Genomic DNA, 8475 nt, shown 5'->3' with positions numbered 1-8475 from the left:
GTGTGTGTGTGTGTGTGTGTGTGTGTGTGTGTGTGTGTGTGTGTGTGACAGAAAGAGAGGGGGCACATGCAGCCACAACACACCTGGCTAGTGAGCTATTCTGGTTTGACAGTGGAATGGTGTAACACTTCACTAAAACCTCCCCTATTTAGCATCTATAAGTAGTATATAAACACAATAAATAAGTTATAATGCGGTTCATCCGACCTGGTGTGTAAACGGATATACATATAGCAAAGTAGCATAATATAGCTGTAATTCTATTAAATATTATTTGATCAAACCTCACAGCGTGTTAAACTAATGCTAATGCTAATGCTAGGATGCTTACAATGTGTGAATGTCTGTGCAGAATGTTGTGGCGAACCATCCGGGAGATGTGAAGACATTTCAGAGGATAAGTGAGAACTGGAATGTTAGTGTCTGTACAAAATTTCATGAAAAAATAAAATCTTACTCAGTTGCCATGTTACTCAGTTGAATGAATGAAATTAAGATGCATTTATAAATAAGCACTAAATATAATTATAATAAGTACTTCATTAGTAAATGTAATTAGTGAATATAATAAATGAATAAACCATATTTCACATGCATAGAAATTGCAATTGTTTTATTCTAATTATTCTTTAAGTGTTAATAGACCTGCTAATATTCGGGAAAAGTTATAGGTGCTAATGCTTAATGTTTTTTTTTTTTTTAAAGTGGTACGGCAAAAGATTTTTGAAATAAAATTTTTTTAAAAAAGAAGGGTTTGAGACAGGTTGGAAAAAATAAATGGCCAGGAGCGAATTGCGGTTTAAAAACTGTTTGTGAATACGATCGTGACAGGTTTTGACGGGAGAAAGAGGACGGTTGTCGACCCCAAAAAACCCTTTTACTCACATCACTTTCTGCCCTTCTGAGTAGTTTATATAGTTCTGTGAGTGCACTTTCACCTGGAAGGCAAATATAGTCAAACAGCATCAATAATATACACGGAGATGATGCAAAGCTTGCAGTGAGTACCTATACAGCTAAAAAACTATCCAAGATATTCGAAAGAACTCAGCGTCTCATGCATTTTTCTTCTCCTCTTCGTGTGGTCATCAAATAGATTTTAGCTGCATGCTGGGGTTGAGATGTTGTTTTTCAGACTTGAAAAGTACTTGTTTTTGCTACAAAATTCTGGCTACTTTCTCAATGTGAGGTGCTCCCCCTTGACATACATTACAATGTAAAATATGATGTGCTTGCCAAGTCAGCAGCAGTGCTAAAACTGCCTTTCTATTCCTCACTCAACAGGAAATGTGAATGTATTGTAGTGTATCATATTCATGCTGGATGAGCATGTGTAATACTGTAGGAAACTAGCTTTCCTGCATGTCCTCCCCTTTTGTCTAACTATTCAAAAATGGAATATTATGTGGGAGCGTTTGGGTGGAAAACTAAACAGTTCATCTGCGGGTCAATATGGGGGAACTAAACTGTGGCTCGGATCGATGTGGTCAATTGTCTCCTTCACAAAAGAGTTTTCAAGGTCAAATAAGATGGCAGCAGCAGACACAAAAGTTTGCTCTGCACACTTATTGTACTGCTGTCTGAGAGTGACATCAATAGACTTGGCTGCACTCCGATTTATTCCATACGTCATGCTCAAATGCACATGTCAGAAGTCAAATTTGGAGCTTGCAGATATTTGAGATCATAAAGTGTGAGATGAAATGTGTACTATATGTGCGGCTCCTCACAGAAAGCGTTTTTCTCCCCTGTTTTTAGGAAAGAACTGAGGACTTTGGCAAACAGGACCAGCTCTCACACTTTTCCACCGGACTAAAGCAGCGTGTTTGTTTCGCTGTGGCCTTTCCCCCCCTTGGCAAACACTGCCGCTGTCACACAGGAGCCCTGAACCTCGCTGAGCTCTGAATACAGACGTGGCCTGTGTATCAGATGGCTTGGTCCGCACAATTCCTGCAGAGAGGTTCTGTCCCGCCCCGCCTCACCCTAAGTATCCTCTAATAGCACTCCACTTGATGTGTGAGAAGCACAGCTTGTGGTAGACCACAAAACATTGAATCATTGTTTGCTGATAAAACACTCCACACAGTGAATGCGCACGGGGAGTCCATCTCCAGAGTGCCAGCAATGACTGCAGATGAGACGGAGTAGCCCATGCCGGTCGATTTCATTACAGCCTGATATAATGGCATTGTGTTTATTGGAGAGAATGGCAACTTTTATTTCCCAGGTTTCTTAAGCCAGCACAGACTGGAATTATCCACAAATAGGATTGGGGAGGACTTTGGTTCAGGACTATAAAAGGATAATCGCAAGAATTCTGCAGCACTTCTCTGTGAAGGGCTCCTGTTAAGTAATTGAACTGGCCTCCCAAATGAGATGCAGAAGTACAGTAAGTATGAGGACTGGATGTTTGATGCAACGTTTCAATTTTCTCCACCACCACACCACCACTGCATTCAAACCAAAAATTGTACAGTAGATCAAATTGTGTCCTTGTTTTATTTCGTCACATCATTAACGGACAAAAAAAAGAAAATCCCCTCCTCAGTAAAAAGAAACAGTTTAGAGTGCCAATGCGAGGCTCCCAGACTTATGGTGGTGACAAGGAGGGTTTCAAAATCAACAAGAGATGTGCGCTTCGATAAAAAATTGCATGCGATTGTTCTGCTGACTGAGAACCTTACGGGCAAAACAGGCCGAGGCGAGGACTTTCAAATTAGGCACCAAATTATGCATTAGATAGCAAAGGTAGCACGGCTGGTGACTTGCTGTGCTGCAAAGCGGCACAAGTGCTCCGGGACGTGAGGTCGGAAGGTTGTCTCCTGCTGTAATGGAGCCTGACAACCCCGTGAAAGAGCAGAGAGAAAGGGAAAGCAATTTGTTTTTACCTTTTTAGATACAGCGTGTCACTGAATCAGTTCAGTTCCTTAAAAAATCTATTAATTGCATGTAACGAGCGGAAGTTGACACATGTTGGTGGACTTTTGTTCCGAACTTTTTCGAAAGACATCATACGAAGCATCGTTTGAAGATAAGTTGAATAATGACATGGCAGGGTTTAACATAGGAGTAAGTCAAATCCGAGTGCATCTCATACAGACAGCTAAAGGGGGCTTTGGTGTGTTGGTGTCAAGCACCGAGGGGCACTGACGAGCTGGGAGTGAGCCTGGGTTGATTCATTGGGTTCTGTACTGACAGCAATTCAGTCGAGGACAAACCGCCTCATTCAAGCTCCATCGACACCTGAATGTATGTAATCGTTGTTCATGTATTTTGGCCAAATTGATAAAATATCTTATAGAATGTCTCCAAACCTTTAATTATATTAAATAAAGAGTTGGGGAGAGCCTGCAGAGGGGGAAGCTGTCCAAAACATTCTTCATTCCATCTATTTACTTGTTTTATTTTGTAAAAAGCATCCATATTTAAGACAATATTATTTTTACAAACACGTGTGTTCAATCAATAACTGTATTCCTCCCCAGCGGGGTTATGCAGCAGGAGAATGCACACAGTTAGTGCACATTAAACACTGGTTGTCATGGTTCTGTTGGACTGGTGTGTTCAGTTGTTTGGCTTCTTATGTCATGTCCACCCTAAAACATCTGCACCGTTTCTATTCTGAGACTTGTGTTGTGTTCTGGTAGCATTCCGCTTTCTGTAAGGTTTTTTTTGCCCTGTTTTTCTGCTTATGTTATTATATTTTGAGATTCCTGTGCTTGCTCTGTGTGTTCCTTATGTTACCCGATCGTAGCGTTTCCCTCCTTATTTCAGTTCCAGCTGCGCCTCGTCTTGTGATTAGCTCCTCGTGTATTTTTATCTGCTCTTTGAGTTCTTTGTCAGTTCGTTTGACGTCGTTCCGTGTTGAAGCCGAATCGTTGCTCCTCCTGTTCTGCCTGTCTTATTTTCCCAGTGTTCATTTGGAGTTTAAAAATAATTAGTTTATTCTTGAGTTCCTGTCTCCTGCCTGTTGCTGTTTTCACATTTGGGTCCACATGCCTGCTTAAAACATGACAAAGGGCATTTAAAAACAACATTAAGACCAAAATAAGTCCAATAAATACTCAATGAAAACACTCGAGTCAAAAGATAAAAAAGAACACGTAAAACTACCTTTTCCTCCTAGAGTTTGAATTAATAGTCAAACTCTGAAGGCCTTCACACAAGGGGAGTTTTTTTGCGTCGTTTTGTCAATATATTATTTATAAATAAATTATATAATAATTGTTATTTTTGTCATAAAAACATTGGCACCGCGAATAGAGGCATCAATCAATCACGCCTTCAACCGTGACGAAGGCAGCGTGGACCAGATCCACTTCTTCTGTTCTTACCTTTCACAATAAAAGCCTTAGACATATACACAGCATATCTGTTTACAAGAGGAAGCTCACATTCCCTCAGAGCATTTCACGAAAAGGAAACTCAATGAAATAGCTCCCAGTAGCTTTTACAACTGATCTCAAGACAGACTGAGGTCGCTCTGGGTCAACAGAAAACTGGTTGGTTGGTCGTCCGCCTGCGCACTTCTAGTCAAACCTTTTATTGAAAAAGTGTTGCAACTTTCACAAATTCACATCGCTGCAAGTATGAATAGTTATGGTGTGAAATATTCTCTGGGGAGTATATTGCCTTTTCGAGTCTTTTTGTGTCCCACTCAGTGTCTGTAAAGGCCTTCGGGAGAGTTCCAGATTGTAAAACACTGAAACTGTTGATGTAAATAAAGGACGGGAACAATAAGACGGGATGGGTGCTGCTTTTTTAAATAACTGTTTGCTATATTACATTTATTGCTTATTATTTAGTTTGCATCATTTCTTACATATCATATTTTTAGGGCTAGACAGAAATTGAACATTATTGTTTATTGACATTTCATAGAGCCTTAAAATGAGGATATTAATATATAATTTTACTGAAATCTATCGCGGTGGAAGACTATAAATCCAAGCTGAAACAGCAGCCTGTAGTTCTCCATTGCCTCCATCTACGTGCACTGTCAAATGAAGCCCTGGATGCGGGAAGAACAACAAGGTTTTGCAGCTGCGAACTGCTTTCTTGGTCAATGTAACACGCACTGAGGAATTTATTGATTCAATCCACCATCAACACGGATTAGACATTCACATAAAAGGTGGTGAATTTAACCTCTAACGGTGTCCGTGCAAGCTCAGCTGAACTTTTATTGGACTGTCATTTGTCATTTAGCATCTTAATTTCTCAGCATACCTATATGCTAAGCTAATATTGTCAAGTTAACATGCTTGCGTTTAGGATGGTATATAACCAGGGGGACAATAGCAGGTTTGAGTCAAACGTATATGTTAGTATGTTCCATTCCCACTGTCTGCCTGAAATGATAAAGTGTTGGCCTGGGGCTACATGTTTTAAATCAGACTGCACCGGCCACAGCCCCGGCCCGCCAATCGCTATAGCACAGCAGAGAAGAAGAGCACAATCTGTGGAAATATTGGATTTAGACGTCGGTTTTGCCTCGAGCAAAAAAAGTTATCATTCCTGGTAGAAAGAAAACATTTGTGAGATCACTAAAACACAGATGCAAAGCCCCCTTGAGGCAACGTTTTTTTTCTCGAAGATTTGGGCAGGGACAGAATCACAAAGTAACGAATGGGTTCTCCGATGGGGCTGGCGCTATAGCTGAAGAGTTGTGGGATCACAGCAGTGCTTCGGATTCATCTTCTGAGGACCGTGTGCTTGTATTCCTGCGCCACACTCAGTTCATAGCTATCTAGATTATGTCAGACTCGAGTGTCGGAGCAACAGATCGACAGACCAAGCGACCAACACCGCCGTCCCCAGAGCACTGCTGCTAGAGTGGCTAAAAATACACCCGAGTGAAGGCACTGATTCTATTATCACCTCTCTCATCTGTCTTCTGGGTAACTAAATTGTTGTTTTTTGGATTAGCTTTTGATGTTTTATCACTTGTGTCTGTGCTACAAATGAAGTCTTGTTTCAAAAATTGGTGTATTAAATTTATAATAACTACTATTACCGCTTCCTCTCCGTCCTTCACCAATGGCACGCCCTGCATATTAAATGGTGCTTCCACTGTGCTGTAGCTCTGAAATCTTGAACCTCATTCCCCACTACACACTAATGTCTACAGTATATCGCCTTTCCTGCCCAAGGATCGTGAAAAAAGCGCACCAAACTAATTATTGACTCTTTTGAGCTGTAATTCTCTGAAGAAATTTCGATCTGCCTCTCGTGCTCTTTTTTCCCGCACATAGCAGCGAGACAGCTCCTCTCTAGGTGATGAATGACTCGCTTTTAGTAACTAAGGTGGAAAATCCTGTTTTAGTTTCTCCCAGATCTTGGAGCAGGTTTTGACACAGACGATCATTCACTCCTACTCTCTGGGTTGGCATCTCTGCCACTGCTCTAGGCTGCTTCCTCTTCACTATCTGCTGCACAAAACTTTATCTGATGCCACTGGAGAGTTCAGGTCATCGCTGCGGCATCTTCCACGGCTCCACTGTGGGTTCAGATCTTTTCCAAATATATACCATCCTTACATTAGATAACATGCTATCAGAGAACAGCGGGGTTGTGACATGCCTTGCCCTCCTCTAAAACACTTGCAAGTCATTTGAATCTTGGTGTTTAGTCTTGAACATAACAGATATTGTGTGAGTAAGTGTGGTTAAGGGGAGACGAAAACATTGTTTTTTTTTCATGCACTGGTCAATTTTGAGATTTTGAGCTATTTTGCTTCCATAACATCTTCTTTCAGGCTAGGGGAAGGGAAGCATCCAAAAATACACATTTAGGTATTTTTTCATTTCACACTTTGTCTGTTTGTCTGTAGATTTCTCCTAAATTCACCAAAAGTTAGCATTAGGTAATGATCATTTGCATATTTAAACATACAATTTCAGAAAACGTGTAATACAAAAAAATGATTGTCCTGATGTGAGTAATCAACTGGGGTAGTTTCATGGTGATATCTATCAGTGACATTATTTACCCGATTCACTTGTAGCGTCTTGCAAAACATATGGAATTTAACAATAAATTGCTTTAAAAAACATCTCAAATCAAGTTTTTTTTCAACACTGAGCTTTCCAGCTTCATTCCTTTCTATATTCTGATGGGTTTTTTTCGGAGGGATTTGTTCATATATCATCCAGAGCTGGATTTATGGGACATTTTATTCTTAAAAAACATGGCGAAAATTTATTTGTATAGCTGTTGACAGTATTTTCTGATTTATGGAGTGATAAAAAAAAAAGGTATCCAAAATCCCCTCTGTAAAAACCTTGAACTCTTATATGTCAACAAAATGAAACAGGAATTTTGACCCTGGCTTTATCCAATCTTCAGATTTATGATCTAGAAAACATTAAATGAGAATGCCTCATTTCCTGCGAGCTTTTAATACAGTGTGCTTATTGTTTTGTTAACCAGCACCTGCGTACCCGACACCCTGTTCATCTCGACTGGACAACTGCCACTAAATCCAACGCAGACCACAGCTGTTACACATATACACTTTTTTTTGCCACCTTCATTAAATCCCAATCATTGTGAAACAGGGCAAACACCTTGATTTCCACTTCCGCATCAGCCATAAATAAACATTCCCCTTAATCAGCTGTTTGCATATCATATCCCTGTCTGCTCCAGCAGTCTGTAAGACCTGCGGCGTTTTTACAGCACCTGTATGTACCTGTAATCAACAGCGACATCTCATTATCAAAAATCAATCAAAGACAATCATTGAACTTCATAGCCCTCATCTTGAAACTGACTTTGCAGAATGCCTCACAATAAAGGAGAAAACAAAAACATAGACAAAGGAAAATACCTGCAAAAAGTTATTAGGTGTATAAACATGCCTTGAATTGCGTTTAGATGAGACCGATCACATATCATTTATTTCATTTCATCTTTAAACTGAGCTTACCGTAGAAAACTCTGTACACATGAAACTCACCACATTCCCCTTTTATAATTACCGGCATATGTGTGGAAAACTGCGTATGGACGTTTTTTACTCGTATCCATTGTGTGGCGCGTCCATCACCTTTAAAAACTCTTTCGTTAGGTTGACTTTTACTTTATATTCGGTTCATATCTTATTTTGATTACCTTACTGTTTTTCATCAGTGTGTGTGTTTATTTGATGCTCACTTGTTATTCAGCTCAGCTCCGTAACTGTCTGCAAAATGTAAAGATGCTGTCCAAGGTCTTCTCATTAAAATGTTCACACCAAAAGTCACAACAGCTCCGTCGACACGAGGAACAATATTCTGAGCTCCCGATGCCAACGGCAGTCGGCTTAATGGCCTCCAATCATTGTCTCTCTCGGTGTATGGGAGTTGACATTGCAATGCACAGGGAGAGCTGTGGTATTATTATTGAATCACGCTGCCTCCGTGTTACAATCAATACTTGGATTTATGAGCAAGTCTGCAACATATTTTTACTCTCACCTCCAGACTGGAGGGC

Source organism: Anarrhichthys ocellatus, unplaced genomic scaffold (assembly GCF_004355925.1).
Source record: "Anarrhichthys ocellatus isolate YVR2014 unplaced genomic scaffold, GSC_Weel_1.0 scaffold1, whole genome shotgun sequence".
NCBI lineage: Eukaryota > Metazoa > Chordata > Actinopteri > Perciformes > Anarhichadidae > Anarrhichthys > Anarrhichthys ocellatus.
The sequence above is the reverse complement of the archived record's forward strand: the minus strand, read 5'-3'. Positions refer to the sequence as shown.